The sequence below is a fragment of the Pongo abelii genome, chromosome 7 (assembly GCF_028885655.2).
Source record: "Pongo abelii isolate AG06213 chromosome 7, NHGRI_mPonAbe1-v2.0_pri, whole genome shotgun sequence".
NCBI classification, from domain to species: Eukaryota; Metazoa; Chordata; class Mammalia; order Primates; family Hominidae; genus Pongo; species Pongo abelii.
Window position 1 is genome coordinate 157720267 of NC_071992.2, and position 17454 is coordinate 157737720.

At 53.4% G+C, this 17454-nt stretch overlaps 1 protein-coding gene across 3 annotated transcripts in view; it reads right to left on the minus strand.

Annotated features, from left to right (window-relative positions):
- The window catches only part of SLC45A4 (solute carrier family 45 member 4), a 101354-nt gene extending 90035 nt beyond the window's left edge, over nt 1-11319 (minus strand). For 2 of the 3 annotated variants that reach the window (XM_054518919.2, XM_024251425.3), the window contains exon 1: nt 11041-11319. The gene's annotated coding sequence lies outside the window, so the exon portion shown is untranslated. Of the gene's footprint in view, nt 1-10084; nt 10922-11040 lie in introns of those variants that run through there. The other variant, XM_054518918.2, reaches the window with a different exon arrangement.
- Nucleotides 11320-17454: the final 6135 nt, after the last annotated feature.

Here is a 17454-nt window from a genome sequence, read left to right on the forward strand (position 1 = left end):
GGCCTTGGGAGGAGGGTCAGAAACTGCTTCCTCTGGATTCTTCTCTACACCATCCACTTGGTGCTTCAGAAAGCACAGGCAGCTCCCTGGCCGCCTTCCCCTCTGAATTATTAAAGCCAAATGCAACAGGGCTCCACCAAGAAGAGGCGGGCACCCGGTGGGCGCCGGGCACTCTGCCTGGCAATGCGGCAAGTGGATGCTGGCGGGGGAGGCAGGCCTGGGGTCCACGCCTAAGGCCTGCTAAGCCGAGGCAGAACTGTGTGGGCAAAAATAAATCCCCAGATGGACAATGCTCTGAGGGGATCAGGAGAAAATCCACATGGAAATGTTTAAAACCTATTTCCCAGAACCCTATCATCACCAGGCAGAAACCACAGCCTGCATTTACGGGGCTTCCAGGCTCTCCCGCAGACCCAGAAAACTTAATCAAAAACCCATCTGAACTTTACAACCACAAACTGGCACCAGCCACAGGGCCCTTATCGGCACACAGCCTCGCTGCTACAGAGATGGCACGAACTGTCAGGAACCAACCCAGGACTGATAGCCCGACCAGTGGCCATGCCACACACAGCCTGCACCTGCGGACTTTCCATTTGCAGAGATCTAGGAAATGGCAAAATGCTTTCTTCTTTTTGCATAGATTTTTTGAATTAGCGAAACTGCCACTGGCTAGTTCACTTGTTGAAAAAAACTGTTCCAATTTTATTTTAAATTTGATTAGCTTTAAACATTACCTCATTTCATTTCAGGAAAAGTTAGCAAGATTTTTCTCACACACGGCCATAGTATTAGCATTAAAGAGAAGGACATGACACCCAAAATTGCAAAAACAAAAAAACAAAAAAACGTATCTTCTCCATGTGACTGTTCATCCAGCTTCTCACTCCAGCTGTGGATGGTGGGCCACAGCACTGCCCGGGAGGCCCACCTGCCGTGGGCACAGCCCCTGCGGCAAGCCCGACTGGCCCACCATCCCCCGTGTCCTCATGTCCACACTCCCCAGGCTCTTTCTGCAAAGCTCTTCCCTTCATCCCACAGGCCACGTCCTTTAAAACTCAGTTCAAAGACTAGCGAGAGTCAACAGAATTGCTAACGGGTGATGAATCTAGGGATGACATGATTATACTATTTTCACTACTTTTAGGCATGTCTCAAAACAACCATAGTATGAAGTTTTTAAGAAGAACATTCTGTTTCTTTCAAGGACCACCTGCTCAGACATTTTCCGCACCCAGCCACGGGTTAGATGCCCTCCTCGGGGTTCCCAGGCCTGCCCCATCACCCTGCCCAGATGGCTGGCTTCTCAGGCACCTCCCTTGAGCCTGGCACTGAGTAGCCACCTGGGGACCATCTCCAGAATGGAACATACCACAGCAGGCCCAGTCCCCTGCTAACTCACAGTCTGAGCCTCGTGACAGTGCCCAATAAGAGGGCAAAATTGGGCACCAAAGGCTCAACCCAGCAAGCCAAGTGGCCAGCCCGAAAGAAACAAGGAAACAAATGGGAGCGGCAGCACCTCCTCCCCGACCTCCACAGGAGCCAGGGAGCCAACCCAGAGGGCAGTGCCAGCTGGGCACAGCTGCCCATACCTGTGGCAGCCAGGAGTCCTTCCTTCCAAGCTCTTGGCCAGGGAGGAGGGGTGTGGGAACCAGCATGCTGCGTGGGCCAACGGCAGGGCTGGCCACAGAGCCCCCTCCAGCAGCAGCTACCTGGCATGGGGAGTGACCGCAAAGGTGCCTCAAAGTCGAATCCAAGGCATGGAGGGCACTGCCGCATTTCTCCAGGCAGAAGATAAACGGCACTTTTCAGTAGGGGGTGGGGGGAGCTGATGAGCAGTGCGACCCAGTGGCCCACAACTGCACTAGGCCGGCCTTATCCGGTGGCTCCTCTCCCTCACCAGCGCCCTCACCAGGCGCTGCTCCAGAGGTCCCAGCTGGGCGCCCAGCACAGATGCAGATGCTGCACCGTCTAGCAGCGTGAGTGCTGCTGTGACCCCTTCTCAGGCGCCTACTGAGTGCTGGAGACAGAAACCCCTCACACACCCCGGTTACCACACGGAAGCAGAAGCTCCGAGCACTGGGGGGGTCACAAAGCCAAGGAGGGACCAGCCTGGACTATAAACTCTCCCTGTACCCCACCCACAACGAGGATGCCAGGCTTCATGATGTTTCTACGGAAGGAGAAAGCGGACGGGGAGCCCGTGCCTTTAAGAATTAAAAACACTCTCGACGCCTCAATAGTTCAGTAGTGGGCTTGACATGTTTTCAACAGCCCTGATATTCCCTTCAGCTTACCTAGGGAAGTACCTGTCACACTAGGGACACCAGCTCCAGGCTGCAAGTCCATAACAAGACCATCTGAGCTGTGGGCGTCGTTCTCGCCACCAAATCAGAGCTACCTTTCAAATGGGCACAGTTAACGACAGCAGAGCAGCTGTGGCCGCAGCCCCGGGATCTGGCTCCATCCAGCAGAGGGTGGTGGTGCGCAGGCCCTGATGGGGGAGGACTTCCACACTCCAAGCTTTTAATGCCGTTTTACGTAAGCAACACGAAAAAAACCACTAGCAGTTATTCTAGTACTCCCGGCTGGGAGCGGATTTGCATACTGAAGTAAAGCCCCAGGTTAGGGCAGGAATTTCTAGAACCAACTGGACTCTGCTATACCTGTTCTTCAGCAGCCTTCTCAAAGTCTTTTAAGAGACTGAAAGCTTGATTTCAGTTATCAATACCCAAAATATCATGAAAATATAAGGATTTGTTGCTTTGGAGAAGGGACCAATGGAGGATCCCCTCTCCAGGGTGATTTAATCCGGTTCTATGGGGTGATTAGGGGCTGGCCTGTCTTCCTGGTCCCGTTCTTCACTGTTTAAACCGCAGGATTCCTAGAACACAACCTTGGAACTGCTCCTCTCCTCACCCATCCCTGGAACGAAGGCACTGGCCCCATGATCTGAGAACATCATCGCCTCCCCAAATAGCTGCATGGCCGAATCGGAAGTGACGCATTCTTAGTGGACTCCTAATGGCCAGCCCTGAGGACAGAACACAGGTTAAAACGTCAGGCGGACCCACGTTACCGATTCCACAGAGTTGGGCGAGTAGCCTGCTTTCCTCCAACAAAGCTGGGAGACGCCAGAGACCCCAGCTCCGTCAAATCTCCTCTTATGTCATAAAACCATCACACAACGCAAAGTTCTACTGTTCTCAGTCCTCAGCGTGCTGTTTCTGAGTGGGACGGGAAGTGGTGGTTTTTTGGTTACTAAACTGATTTTCATACCAAATTTCATTAGGTCTATAGGCTAAAAATAGTAAATCTTTCTACTTTTTGAGCATCTCCAGATTTGAGCAAATTCTCAGGGATGCCAAGTGTCAACGCCCTGCACCAGCCTCATCTGGTTCTCGGGGAGAGGCCCACCTTCCCAACCCACCCCACGGCCCTGATCCTAACGGCAACCCGATGGCCTGAGACCAGCTGCCCCACTCTGGAACAGGCACAGCAATGCCCTGTGCAGGAAGAAGGGCGGAGCAGGGTGACCAGATTCCTGCCAGGCAAAAACCTCTAGCAAATCTGAAGTCTGGCTATGTTAGTCTTCTCTGCTTCTAACACACCTCTCTGTCAAATTAAAATTTAACCCAAGGCACAATTCCACCGTCTTACATTTTAGCCCAACCAGATAAAAATGCTGCAGCATGCTTACTCGTGAAATGGTTCATCTTCTGCCCTTTAACATAGCGCATTTAGAAAACAGGCAATTAAATAGTAAAGCTTAATACGGAGCAGCACGGGCACCTTGATTCGACGAAGTGGCACAGGCCTTACCTGTGGACTAAGTGCGCTAGCATAGCACAGCAAGCGCCCTGTGCAAACACAGGAGCATCCTGAGAGGGCCTCCAGTGTGGGGAACTCAAGAGAGCCGCAGGGTCCCCACAAACGCCTGCCTAAAACTGGACTGCCTGAGAAGCTGCCATGGAGAAAGTCCCGGTGCCCAGGGAGCCCCCACCTCCTCCCTACCTGCCCCGCCTAGACAAGAGGAAGGCACTCTTCCCAGGGAACGTTCCAGCAACAGAGATGTACCCGGTACCAGGGACAGTTCAATTATCCCTTTAATTAAGGCACCTTAAACAGGACCCGTCCCCCAGCTCTTTGAGACCTCCTTCCAATGTATTTTTATTTTGTGCATTTAGTAATTGTTTATCAAGATCAATGATATTTATGATTCTGTGATCAATTCTGTACTGATAATTACAATGACACAAAACATTCTTCTGGATGTTAACATAGCCTAATGATCACAGAAATGTTTTAAATTGCAATATATACTTTTGTCACAGAGAAGTATGGAGAACAGTCCATAGGCTGGGTGCGGTGGCTCACGCCTGTAATCCCAGCACTCTGGGAGCCTGAGGCAGGAGGGAGGGTCGCTTGAGGCCAGGAGTTCATGACTGGCCTGGGCAACACGGTGAAACTCCGTCTCTGCCAAAAATACAAAGAAAAATTAGCTGGGCATAATCCCAGCTACCTGGAGGGCGGAGGTGGGAGGATCACTTGAGCCCGGGAGGTCGAGGCTGCAGTGAGCCATGATTGTACCACTGGACTCCAGCCTGGGGGACAGAATGAGACCCTATCTCAAAAAAAAAAAAAAAAAAATCATCCTGGGCAACTCAGTGAGACCCCATCTCTGCAAAAAATAAAAATAAAAACTAGCCAGGCATGATAGCGTACACCTGTGGTCCCAGCTACTCAGGAGGCTGAAGAGAGAGAATTGCATGGACCTAGGTGGTCAAGGCTGTAGCGAGCCCTGATCCCACCACTGCACTCCAGCCTGGGTAACAGAGGGAAACACTGTCTCAAAAAAGAAAAAAAAAGAATGAGGGATAAAAAGACTTTCAAACGGAGCAAACATACAAGTTCACAAAAAAAAAAACTTCCTTGTCAAGACTGTTAAGAACAATTTGTTCATTTTTTTAAAGGGTGACTGATGGTAGGTATCATTAGGATATTTAACATTGGATACTTTTTAAAAAGCAATACAATGGTTACTTTTAAATGCCAACATTATAATAGAAATTGCATCTTTTGCAGTTGTTTCAAATTAGGACCAGAAATTTAAACGTCAACTTAAAAATGTGTCTATAGTTTTTCAAAGTTTTTTTTTGTTTTTTAGACGGAGACAGAGGCTTGCTCTTTCGCTCAGGCTGTAGTGAAGTGGTGCAATCTCGGCTCACTGCAACCTCCACGCCACTCACCATCACCACCACCACCACCACCACCATCCACCCCCGGCCTGCCCCCCGCCACCTTGCCCCCCTCCCCCCGACCCCACCCCTGCCCCTGGGTTCAAGCCATTCTCCTGCTTTAGCCTCCTAAGTAGCTGGGATTATAGGCGTGCACCACCACACCTGGCTAATTTTTGTATTTTTAGTAGAGATGGTTTTGCCATGTTGGCCAGGCTGCTCTCGAACTCCTGACGTCAGGTGATCCACTCGCCTTGGCCTCCCAAAGAGCTATGATTACAGGCATGAGCCACCGCACCAGGCGTCAAAGTTATTTTACAGAACACATGGGCAAAAATGTTTTCAGGCCTCTGCTTGACAGCAATGTAACTCTAAAACATTCCTAACTCATCCATCACTGACAGCAAAAGAGCTGCCTCTACGACACTCAGGCAGTCCCCCTCGCCTTGTGTCTAACGTGCTCTTAATACGCAATTTCATCTCCAGCGTGGAGATGTCAAACCCCTCCCCTCAAAAAACTTAAAAAATATTCCTTTCCCGTATATACCAAACCAAAAACCATGCTCTTGAATAAATGTATTTCCCTAAAATGATGACTAAACTGTTGGTGATAAGGAACTTATTTATTGTTTTCTGGCCTTACAATGTCTTTTTTTTTTTTTTTTTTTATATACAGGGTCTCACTCTGTTGCCCCGGCTGGAGTGCAGCATGGGTGTGATCTACCCTCACCGCAGCCTGGACCTCCTGAGCTCCAGCAATCCTCCCGCCTCAGCCTCTCGAGTAGCTGGGACCACTGATGTGAGACACCGCATCCAGCTAATTTTTTTGTATTTATAGAGACAGGGTTTCACCATGTTGTCCAGGCTGGTCTCAAACTCCTGGGCTCAGGCAATCTGCCCGCCTCAGCCGCCTAAAGTGCTAGGACTATAGGCACGTGCCATCGTGCCCGGCTAATTTTTTTTTTTTTTTTTTTTTTTTTTTGTACAGGTGGGGTTTTGCCGTGTTGCTCAGGCTGGCCTGGAACTCCTGGACTCAAGCGATCCTCCTGCCTCAGCCTCCAAGAGTGCTGGGATTGCAGGAACGAGCCTCTGTGCCCAGCCTGAGTGATTTCCTAAAATTGTGCAATAAGGGTCATATATAAAAGTACAATGACCACCACACCTGACCAGGTAAGCACTGTGTTGATCCCTCTTTATTATCTATTCTAAGGGTTTGCTATGCATTTTTCACTCAAGATTTTCCTTTCTTTGAAATAGGAAAAATTTGGTTGCCAGTCAATTCAGATGGCTCCAGGATTTCAAGGCAGAACCCCAGGAGAAACCTTGGGGCAAACTACAAAAACTCAGAGCAAGTAGCATAACAGAATCCCAGGTTGGAAGGGACTTTTCAATGCAGCAAATTAAGCACCTCTGGGCCAGAGTTCAGGAATGCAGTTTCCTCTCACTGCCAGCAAAATCCTTCAACAGGTTTAGGAGGATGAAAGTACCGAGACCCAGGTCTGAACAATACCTCCCTCACTGGGCCAGTAGAGGTGGGAGGGTGAGATGGCCAAGCTCAATGACTTGAAAGGTTATGCAAATCCCTTCAGCTGCCTCAGGATCCCACTCTGGACTGGCTGGCACCCTTATTCCTGCATTAGGGACAAAATGCCCAGCACTATTTCCACCCCCACCCCACCCCTGCCCCCCAGGGCTCCCGACAGACTCTGAGAGTGAACTGGTGTTCTGGAGCCCTCACTAGACAGGAAGGTGGGCCTTGGGATGACCCCCAAAATAATGCAGCTACAGCCCAGCCCCTCTAACTTAAGAGAAATCCCACCAGGTGTGGTAGTATGAACCTATAACCCAGCAGCTACTTGGGAAGCTGGGGCAGGAGGATCACTTGAGCCTAGGGGTTCAAGACCTGCTTAGGCAACACAGTGAGACCCCCTGACTCTTAAATACACACACACACACACACACACACGCAAAGGAGAGAGACTATAATCCCAGCACTTTGGGAGGCCCAGGCGGGCAGAACACTTGAGGTCAGGAGTTCAAGACCAGCCTGGCCAACATGGTGAAACCCCATTTCTACTAAAAATACAAAAATTATCTGGGCATGGTGATGTGCACCCGTAGTCCTAGCTATTCGGGAGGCTGAGGCAAAAGAATCGCTTGAACCTGGGAGGTGGAGGCTGCAGTGAACCAAGATCGCACCACTGCACTCCAGCCTGGGTGACAGAGTAAGACTGTCTCAAAAAAAAAAAAAAAAAAGGGGAGAGAGAGAGAGAACTTCCTCTCCCTCTCACCTGAAGTCCCCAAGCTACACAGCAGCTGAGCCAGAGAACTCAGAGCCCTTCTCTCCATCATCAGGGTTTTGTGCTGTTTCCCGCAATCTAACTAGTCGCACTCAACAAATGACCCCTACCAAGTGTCCTGTCTTCCTGGGGCACTAACACCCACGTCGTCTGAGGCGGGAACAATGGCGACCCATCCATGGCTCTCAAAGGGCCACTCTATCAGGGATATGAAACACTAAGTGGGTTATGCGGCTGCCCTCTAAGTCTGTGGATGTTTTTAATCTTCTTAAAATGCCTCCTCCAAAAGTCACTTGCCAAGGAGGCCACTTCCTAAACACTATGAGGCCTCCACTAACTGTTTCTCCTGTCACCTCCAGCCAAATGGCAAGGGGTTGAAAATGACGATATGACCTGTCAAGCTTCCCTTTCGGCAGGCCCCCTCCTGATTCAGGGTAGAGAAGATTCATTTCCACGAACATTAAAGTGGTCTCCCGGTCCTCTAAAAGTGCCTGATTTCACAAAGGCTTAGCATTTGATACTCGGGGGGGGAAAAGGCCACCAGAAGCACATTTTGAAAGTTTCACATTTAAAAAGATCCTTGTTCATTGATTTTGGTGGGGTAATTAAGCTAATCTAAACAAGGGGACCTTGTCTAGGAGCCGGTGGGGGAGGTGCAGCCGCTCAGGTCCTCTGCATGAAAACCCACCGCAGACGCCTGCTTTTGGGGTCCTCTCTCACCCCTTCCTTTCTACAAGGCTGCTCTTCAGCTGGGAGGTTTGCTCCCTCTGGTCAGATCTGTTTTCTGGCTCAGGTGGAGATGACCCTTCTGATGGTGTTTCACGAAGTGTGCCTTCGTCAGCATAATCACGCAGTGATGAAAACCTGGGGAACCTAGGAGGCCAGCGAGGAGCAGTCCTCACCCATCATTAGCAGGAACGCGGCTTCCAGCATATTCTGGCTCCACAAATTACAGACACGACTCTGCCAGGGGTGTTCCCAAGAAGGGCACTGGCAATTTGGGGTTGTCTGCCACCTACTGTGCTTGTCAGTCACCCTCACTCGGTGCCAGGCCACAAGGCTGTTGGCCACAAACCACCCCAGCCAGCCACTAGGCGTCGGGGCCCTCGGGAAGAGCGGGAGAGGGCACTGGGATGCACCACGGTCAGAACGACAATCACAGCCCGAACCCCTGTGCTGCACTCCTCTGTCCTCCCCACCTTTCTCCTGACGACACAGATACAATCCATTCACCACCAAGCAACCTCAAGATTGGCTGAAATACCTTCCTCGGCTCCTTTCCTCCTTCGGGAAAGGGGGAAGCTGCCGCTGCCGCTGCCGCAGCCCTCTCCTTCCCTGCAGATCTGCGGGGCGGGCTGGGGCTGGATCTCAGGGCTCACGGAAAGGAGGCAGAATCCGGTTTACAGGCTTGCTCCGCCCCTCCCCCATCCCCCTCCAATAAGCAAAGTTAGACGGTGTTACAAGCTGCAAGACACCTTGGAGCTCACCCAGTCCAATCTCTGATCTGCTTTCACGATGCGACAAGGGCCAAAGCTGCAGCACGCATCTCGGCAGGGCAGCAGGCCACTCCCGACAAGAGGCCCGGGAGGTGGCCCTGGGCAGCCTCCCCTCTCCCCGCCCTGTGAACACCTGGGCCAAAAAAACACACCTTTAAATACTCAGTGTGTATTTCAAACACATTTCAAACGATTTGCTTCTTTCCTTTACAGCCACTGCCACAAAAACAATTAGCCTGAATGGGTGTGAAATCCTTGATGTGTAAGACGACCTAGTTCCCCAGCCTCTCTCTAGAAGCACGTGAGTTCTTTACTGCGCCTGAGTCTCCTCCACCCGGAACCTGCACGGCTGCCTCTTCTCATCCTAAAGTGGCTTCTGCAAAACCTCTCCCAAGCATTTAAATAATCTCTGCTCGTTCTTTTAACAATAATTCAAACCTAGCAGAAAAGGACATTATACATTTCTTTTGAGGACACTGAGTGTTCCCTGCTCTGTGTCACACTCCCCATGTGTTACACTCCCTAACCTCTACACCAATACTCCAGCTTTTTGTTTTCTTACTCTTTTCTAAAGCCAGCACAAAACAGCAGAAGGATAAGATTCCTACCACATTCGACCTGTCTGCCAATGAGACAGGAAGGATGAGACCGTCTGGGGAATGGAAGCGCAGGGCGCTCCCAGTAATGCCGGGCAGATGCAGTGGCTCTTCCCCAGCAGAAATGGGCTTCGATTCAGAATCTGCCAGTCCACAAGAATCATCTGACCCCACAACAATTAGTTCAATCACTCATGTGGTAAAGCCTCCTCGCTCCGGGTCCTAGACTGGAAAAGACAGCCCCCAAAACAGTAATAAAAACGACAAGCCCTGTTTTGCTGGAGTCAGCTGAGGTATCAGATGAGGGTCAGTGGCTAGGTCTGTGAACCTGAAGCCACACTCCATCAGTGACTTGCACTGGAGAGACACAAACACCCCAGGCTCCTTAGGAGGTAGAGCGGCCCTTCCCAGCCCTCCCTAGCCCCCGCCTTCTAGAATCATTCTGAATAGCTAACCAGGAGGCTGGGCCCCGTGTGGATCCGCCTCCGCTGGAAAAGCCTCTGCTGGATGTGCTCCAACCCAGAGCAGAATACCTGGGGGAGGAACGGGTTAAGCTCAAAAGGGAAAGGGGCAGCGGGTGCTGAGACCCAGAAGGTGCGGGGACTTCTACAGAGCAGGGAATCTGGGCCCGGATGAACTGATGCCCTGGCCTCTTTCCTCCAGGGAGAAGGTCGGCCTCAGGAAATCAAGGTATCTTCAAAGGGACACAAGGGAGCGCAGTGCCGATGAGACCGGGGCAGAGCCACAGTCTGGCGGTGCAGGCTGGGGGTCCGAGGTCGGGGAAACTGGCTAGCAGTGCTGCCAGGGTCGTGTGTGCACTGGGCAGAGGGGAAGAAGGGAAGGGGAAGAAGGGGAAGGTGAAGGGGAAGAAGGAAGTGTGTTCGGTTGGGAGGACCCGTCCAGACAGAGGGGAGAGGGGGCCACTTCGCGAGTGGTGGATCGCTGTTGAATTCTCATAAGTTAGAGATAGCAGGCAGGGGTTAGAAGGACAGGACAGGGTCAGGACCAGGAGTTAGAGGCGCCAGGCTCCTCTCTGGGTAGAGAAACCCGAGGAACTGGGGGCGGGGAGGACTGATGGGTGCGAAAGGGGGCCGGGTCCAAACGAAGGCGCGCGCTCCGGGGTGGGGGGAATCTGGGAGGCTGCAGGGCTGGGGACCAGGGCAGGTGCAATCCGGTAAGAGGAGGCGGGAAGGAATTGGGGATCCCTGAGGAGCCAGCGCAAGCCGGGTGGGGGCAGGTCCCCTCCCCCGGAGAAGAAGGTGCGGGGCTGGGGCTGGGGCTGCGGCACGGACCCGACCTGGAGGCCGAGGCCGTGCGGGAGGTGGGGGTGGGGAGGCAGCAGGTGCCCGGCGCCCAGGTGCGAGGTGCAGGGGGCGGCGGGGCGGGCGGCTGCGGGCGGCAGGCCACTCACCTGTCTCCTCCGGCCGGGGCCGCGGGGGCGGCGGGGCGGCCGGGCCGGGCCGGGCAGGGGCGACGGGGGCGCGGAGCCCCGGGCGCACCGGGGTCGGGAGGCGGCGGCGGGTCCGGGCGGGGGCTGCTCCCTCGGCCAGCCGGCCGGGCGGTCAATCAGTCAGCGACGCGGGCGCGGAGAGAGCGCTGCGAGGCTGCGGCCGGCGCGCGAAGACAACGCCGCTTTATCGGGTCGGAAACAGCCGCTCCGCGCCGCTTCCGCTGACGCAGCGCCGGCCCCTGCGCCTCATGACTATGCAGCACCCGCCGCCGCGGGACGAGGATTCGGGGGGCGGGGTCTCCGCCGCGCGCGCCCATTGGCCTCCGCCGCCGCCCACCCCGCCCCCGAACGGCCGCCCCGCCCCCGCCGCGCCCCTGCCCCGCCCCCGCGCGCTCCGCGGCTCCCGCCCCCGTCTCGCTATAGCCCCGCCTCCGGCCCTAGTCCAGCCCCGCCCCCGCCCTCCTCCCGCTACGCCCCCGGCCCCGGCCCCGGCGCCGGCCCCTCAGCACCGAGCGTACGCCCTCTCTCCCCTAAAGCGCTGGCCCCCAATCCACCCCATTCCTCTCCGCAGCCGCAGGAGGTAGCCCCCGCCCGCCCCCGCCTTCTCTCCCCGCTCCTCTCGCCCCTCTGTCGCAGAGGGGTCCGGCTAGCCACGAGGCCCCGTCCCCCGGCAGCCTAGCCCCTTGGCAAGCACCCTCCGGCCCCCTCCGCCCCTGCCTGTGGCGCGGCGAGATGAGCCCCATCCAGGTGCTGCAGCCCCTCCTCCCTGCAGGAGAAAACTCTCCTGTTTTCCCCTCCCTGCCACCTTCCGAAGACCTCCTGTCTAGTCCCGGACCACCCCCCCCCCCAACTCCCCCAACGCCCCGCGCTCTGCGGGTCCCCTCTCCAGCCTGGAGAGCGGGGCAGGACGAAGACCCGACCCGGAGCTTCCTGGAGGCTGGGCCTCCCTCTCAGGCCTGGCCCTTGCCGGGGGCACTGATCTGTCTCTCCCCACGTGTAGAAGGGCCACAATCCCTAGGGCAGGACTGCTGGGAAACCCCATCAAGACAAGGTCTGGGGAGGCAGCTTTAACAGACAGATGTGATGGGCTGAGGCCAACCCTGTTAATGTCGCAGCCCTGCACCCTTGCCAGGGTTTAAGTTGCTTTGGAGGAATTACTTCATTTTTCAGAACCTTGGTGTCCTCATCTGTAAAATAGAAATCGTAAGATCCATCTCACCTGTTGCTAAAGGAATTTAGAAGTGAAGTGCACAGCAGAGCCTCCAAGAGCATCGGAAATGGGAAAATCTGACAATATCAAGTGTTGACAAGGAAGTGGAGCAACTGGAACTCCCAGACACTGTTGGTGGAGATGCAAAGTGGTACAACTTTCAAAATCTTTTTGAAAGGCCTTGATTACCCAGCAATTCTGCTCCTAGATACACACCTAACGTTGTGTTTCTGTTGATAGCAGCACTGTTTATAATTGCCCCAAACTGGAAACTACTGAAATGCTTATCAGCCATTAAATACATACATAAATTGTGATATATTCACACAGTGGAATGACAGCAATGACAGTGAATAATCAACAACTACACACAACAACATGGATGACTCTCACAAATGATGTTGAGGAAAAGAAGCCAGAGGATAAAAAGCCATATTTGTTTCCATGTGGATAAAGTGGTAGAAGGTGTATATGGGGGTAGCAGTCAGGATAGTGGTTACCCTTGGAGGGAGAGGTGCCAGAGCTAGGAAGCAGGGCACAGAGGACGTGTCTGGGGGCTGGCTGTGTTCTGTGTCTTGGTCTGAGTGCTGGTTACAGTGTGCTCAGTTTGTGATGACTTTTCCAGCTGTGCAGTCAAGATGCATGTGCCTGCGGGGTGCGGTGGTTCACGCCTGTAATTCTAATGCTTTGGAAGGCCAAAGTGGGTGGATTGCTTGAGCCCAGGAGTTTGAGACCAGCCTGGGCAAAGTGGCAAGACCCTATCTCTATTAAAAAAAAAAAAAAGATGTGTGTGTTTTTCCATGTGTATGCACATTAACCCTCAACAGAGGGTTAATAAGTACATCAATGGTCTGTAGACAGTCCAAAGCAGCATCAGACACATCATGAGTGCTCAAACTGTACATCTGCTTCCCTGGTGATTTTTCTTTCAATGGCCAAAGGATGGAGGCAGCGGCAATTCCAGGTGTGCTGTGAGCCAACTGTGTGAGCCTGGGCGCCTACTTAACCTCCCTGAGTCCTCTTCTATAAGTGAGCATTCTAATAGTACCTAGTTCACAAGTTGTCATGAAGCTTAAAAAAAATAGCAAAATGATGCTTTTTAAAATGACAGTACAATCAGGAGGACAGAACAGGTAAAGACTTTGTTTATTCACAAATTGCTGGTATTGACTGAATTGTCTTCATTGTCATTCATGCAGTAACCAACTACTGAGTGTGTGCCTACTATGTGCCACACGCTTTGCTGGGTCCTAGTACTGGAGCTGGGAACATGATCCCATCTCTCTTCTTAAGGAGTGCATGGTGGGGTATGTACCAGCCATGGTAGCCATGGAGCCCAGTCTAGGATCAGCCTTGTAGTAGGTGCTCCATAAGTATTTCTTGGGGCTGGGCATGGTGGCTCATGCCTGTAATCCCAGCACTTTGGGAGGCCGAGGTGGGTGGATTGCTTGAGCTCAAGAGTTCTAGACCAGCCTGGGTAACATGGCGAAACCCCATCTCTGTTAAAAATACAAAAATTAGCTGACTGGGGCAGTGTGCATCTGTGGTCCCAGCTACTTGGGAGGCTGAGGCGGGAGAATCACTTGAATCTGGAAGGCAGAGGTTGCAGTAAGCTGAGATCGCACCACTGTGCTCCAGCCTGGGCAATGGAGTGAGACCCCATCTCAAAAAAAAAAGTCTCTAGAAGAGTAACTGAATGCAAGTATAGAAGTATATGCACCAGCCTAGCAACATAGCTAGGCCCCATCTCTACAAAGAATTCAAAAATTAGCTGGGTGTGTTGGCACATGCCTGTAATCTCAGCCACTCAGAAGGCTGAGGCAGGAGGATTGCTTGAGCCCAGGAGTTCAAAGCTACAGTGAGCTATGATTGCACCGCTGTGCTCCAGCCTGGATGACAGAGCAAGACCCTGTCTCAAAAAAAAAAAGAACGAAAGTGTAGGCATGAAGTTTCTTGTGAATGAAACTTAGAAGGCAGTTTCTAAGCCTGAGATGTGGAAACATCCAACTAATTTACTTCTATAACCTGGAGTTAAACACAGAGACCAGAATAAAGTTAAGAAAAAATATATCCCCATTGTGCAAGCACCTCAACAAATGTGTGTGCATGAGTGTGTGTGCATGTGTGTGTGCATGTTTGTGTGCATGCATGTGTGTGCATGTGTGTGCATGTGTGTGTGCATGTGTGTGCGTGCATGTGCATGTGTGCATGTGCAAGTGTGTGTACATGCGCATGTGTGTGTACATGCCTGTGCAAGAGGGCAGTGGCAGGGCTACCCTGCAGCACTCCTTCCCAGCCTGCCCGGCCAGGGCCTCATATTACCTGCCACCACCAAGAAGGGTGAGATGTGTCCGTGGCCTCTGGCTCCACTGTCCCGCTGCCCATGGAAGCCGGGGAATGGAATCCTCAGGGCCCCCACACATCTTTGCCCCACTCCACCCCCTCCTTAAATGGCTGGTTCCCCAGTCCTGTGAGGAGAGAGCTTGATACAGGGGAAGCCCTCTTGCCCAGGGGTCAGAAAGACACAGACTCTGGCCTGGCTCTGAAGCAGGCGTGCCTGGGCCCTTAGCTGTCATGGGTGTGTGACCTGTGTAGTCACACATACCCAGTGCTCAGAATAGCTCCACACTTGGCTTAGCGCTCTGCTGTTGCCATCTTTAAATGCTTCACAGCTTTTAAGAAGGGCCCCACAAATGCTGTGGCAAATCCTGCGTCTTTGTGAGCATGACAACCTCTCCGATGCTGGGACGAGTCCAGGGCGTGACACTTCCATTCCTGCTTAGGTTCCAACATTGTCTTCTCCGTGCCTCACCTGGGGATGCCTTGGAGCAGGGCCAGGCCCCTCTCATCCCCAGCCCTCATGTGTGCACACCTTCCTGTGAGATGGGTGTCATCCTGCAGAGGAGGAAGCTGCGACACAGGTTGTTGGTCCCTGCAGCTGCACAGCTGGTAGGCGATAGAGCCGGGATTTATACCTGGGTCATATCTGGTTAGGTGTTAGGTGAACAGGCTGACTGACTGAATGAATGAATGAATGAATGAATGACGTCCGTGAACACACCCATCTTACCATTGCTGGGCATCATTCCCTTCCTGTCCTCTGTGCCTCGTAAATGAAGAGGAAAGAGCCTGTTTGGTGCAAAATGTCCACATCCCACAAACAGGCTGTGACCTACTCTGAGCCAGAGGCCAGCTGGTGACCTGGTGTGGACAGCTCCTACCTTGGTTGAAAAGACAAGACTGCCCTCTTTGGACCTTGTGGAGAACACACCGGGCCACGGGAGACAGGTAGAAGGTGCTCCGCACAACAGGTAAACCAGGAGAGAAGAAGGAATGAAGGCCACTCAGACTTCTCCAGCCCCTGCCCTCAGCTTCCCTGGCCCTCTGTCAGCCTTTCTATTGCACAGACAAACAAACCAAGGCTCAGAGGTAGCGTGACTTGCCTGAGCAGCCTCCCTTCCTAGGAAGAGCAGGAGGGCTTCCGGGTAGGAAGCCCCCACAGAGGTGGAGGCTAGAGGGCTGCTGAGGCATGAGGGTGCCAGCAGAGCCCGCGGGCACCAGGAGCTCCACATTCCTGGCAGGCCTGGCAGGTCCCCCCTCCCCTGGCTCTCTCCTCTGTCACACCAGGTGACTGTCCGTGCCACCATTTTGAGCCCATCCCCTGACCTTTGCATCTGCCATTTTCTCTTCTGGGAGTGTCCCTGGTGCTCTCCTGCCATGAGGAAGTGTCCAAGAGCAACAACCATTGATCCCAGTTCGAAAGGAAAGGGAGGGAGGTGGTACATATGGAAGCCCTCCCTGAACTGGCTCCAATTTTACTATGATTCAAACAACAACCTGCCTTTAACCAAGGGCCTGCTGTGCTCCAGCTGCCCTCAACCCGTGCCCAGCTTCCTTAGAGAATGGAGGCACAGGATTCTCTCCAGAGACTGTAGCCTACACAGTGGTGGGGTGGGGGTAGCGAGTAGGTGGGCCCCGAAGAGGGAGGAAAGAGAGGGGACAAGCTGAAGCAGTGTCCCAGCCAGACAGTCCCTTAGTGACACCTCCTGTGCTCCTTCACAAATCTTTTATCTTTTCAAAGCAACAAACACGTTTTTAAACAAATTCGTTCACAAAACCCCAATATGTCAATTAGCACGCTCATGTATCACCAGGTGTTCCTAAGACATTGCCCCACTTGGCTCCCGTGCTTAGGGTGCTAATGTTCAGGCTGTGTCTACTCGCCCTGCCAGCGTCCTCCCACCTGCTCCGCCCCTTCCCCAGGAGCAGCCTCTGCTTAGGTGTGGCTAAGAGCGCAGGAGCAGAGTTCTAGCTCACTGTGTGACCTTGGAGAAAATACCTAATCTCTGTGAGCCCCGAGGCAAAATGGAGAGGGTGTGAGCTCCACAGAGGGTAGGGGCCAAAGACCTGGGATGCAGGTGAGTGGGTCCACAACCCGCAGGTCTTGGATCTCAGTTGCCCAGGAGGGGACCCGAGACCCTAAAGGCCATGTGCCTGCCCAGTGTCCTGGGCAGCCAGGGGCTTTCAGAGCAGCCCCAGGGCCGGGACACAAATCCCGGTCGGAACCTCCAGGTACTTGAATTGGCTCCAGAGTAGTGGGCTTTTGGGGTCCCATGGCTTCTCTTCCTGGGGTCATATGGCTGCCCGGAGTCATATAGCCACGTAGGGGCCATGTGGCATCCTATGATCATGAGCTTCTTGGGGTCACATGGCTACCTGAAGGCATGCGATTGCCCACGGTCACAATTCCCACGAGTCACACAGCTACCTGATGATGGAGTGATCTAGCCACTCGGGGTCGTACCCCAGGTCACATGGACACCTGGGGCCACACGGCTCCCCATACTGGTGTATCTCATTGGAAGTTCAATGCAATCCAGGCCATTCCACTGCTTCTGTGTCCTGGGTGAGCCCCATCCCCTCCCTGAGCCTCAGTTTCCTCATCAGTGAGGTGGACAGAATCTTTGTTTCTCTAGCACAAAGGACTGTATGAGAGGATTATGTGAGAAAATGATGGTGCAGGGCCCAGCGGAGGTCATTTACTAGGAAGAGCTCATCAGTGACCACAGTGCCAGGAGAGGGCAGCTGCCCAGAACTGGCTGTGGCTGTCAGCACAGTGCTGGCTCTCCAGGCCTGGGCAGACCCTGAAGATTCCCCAGAAGAGA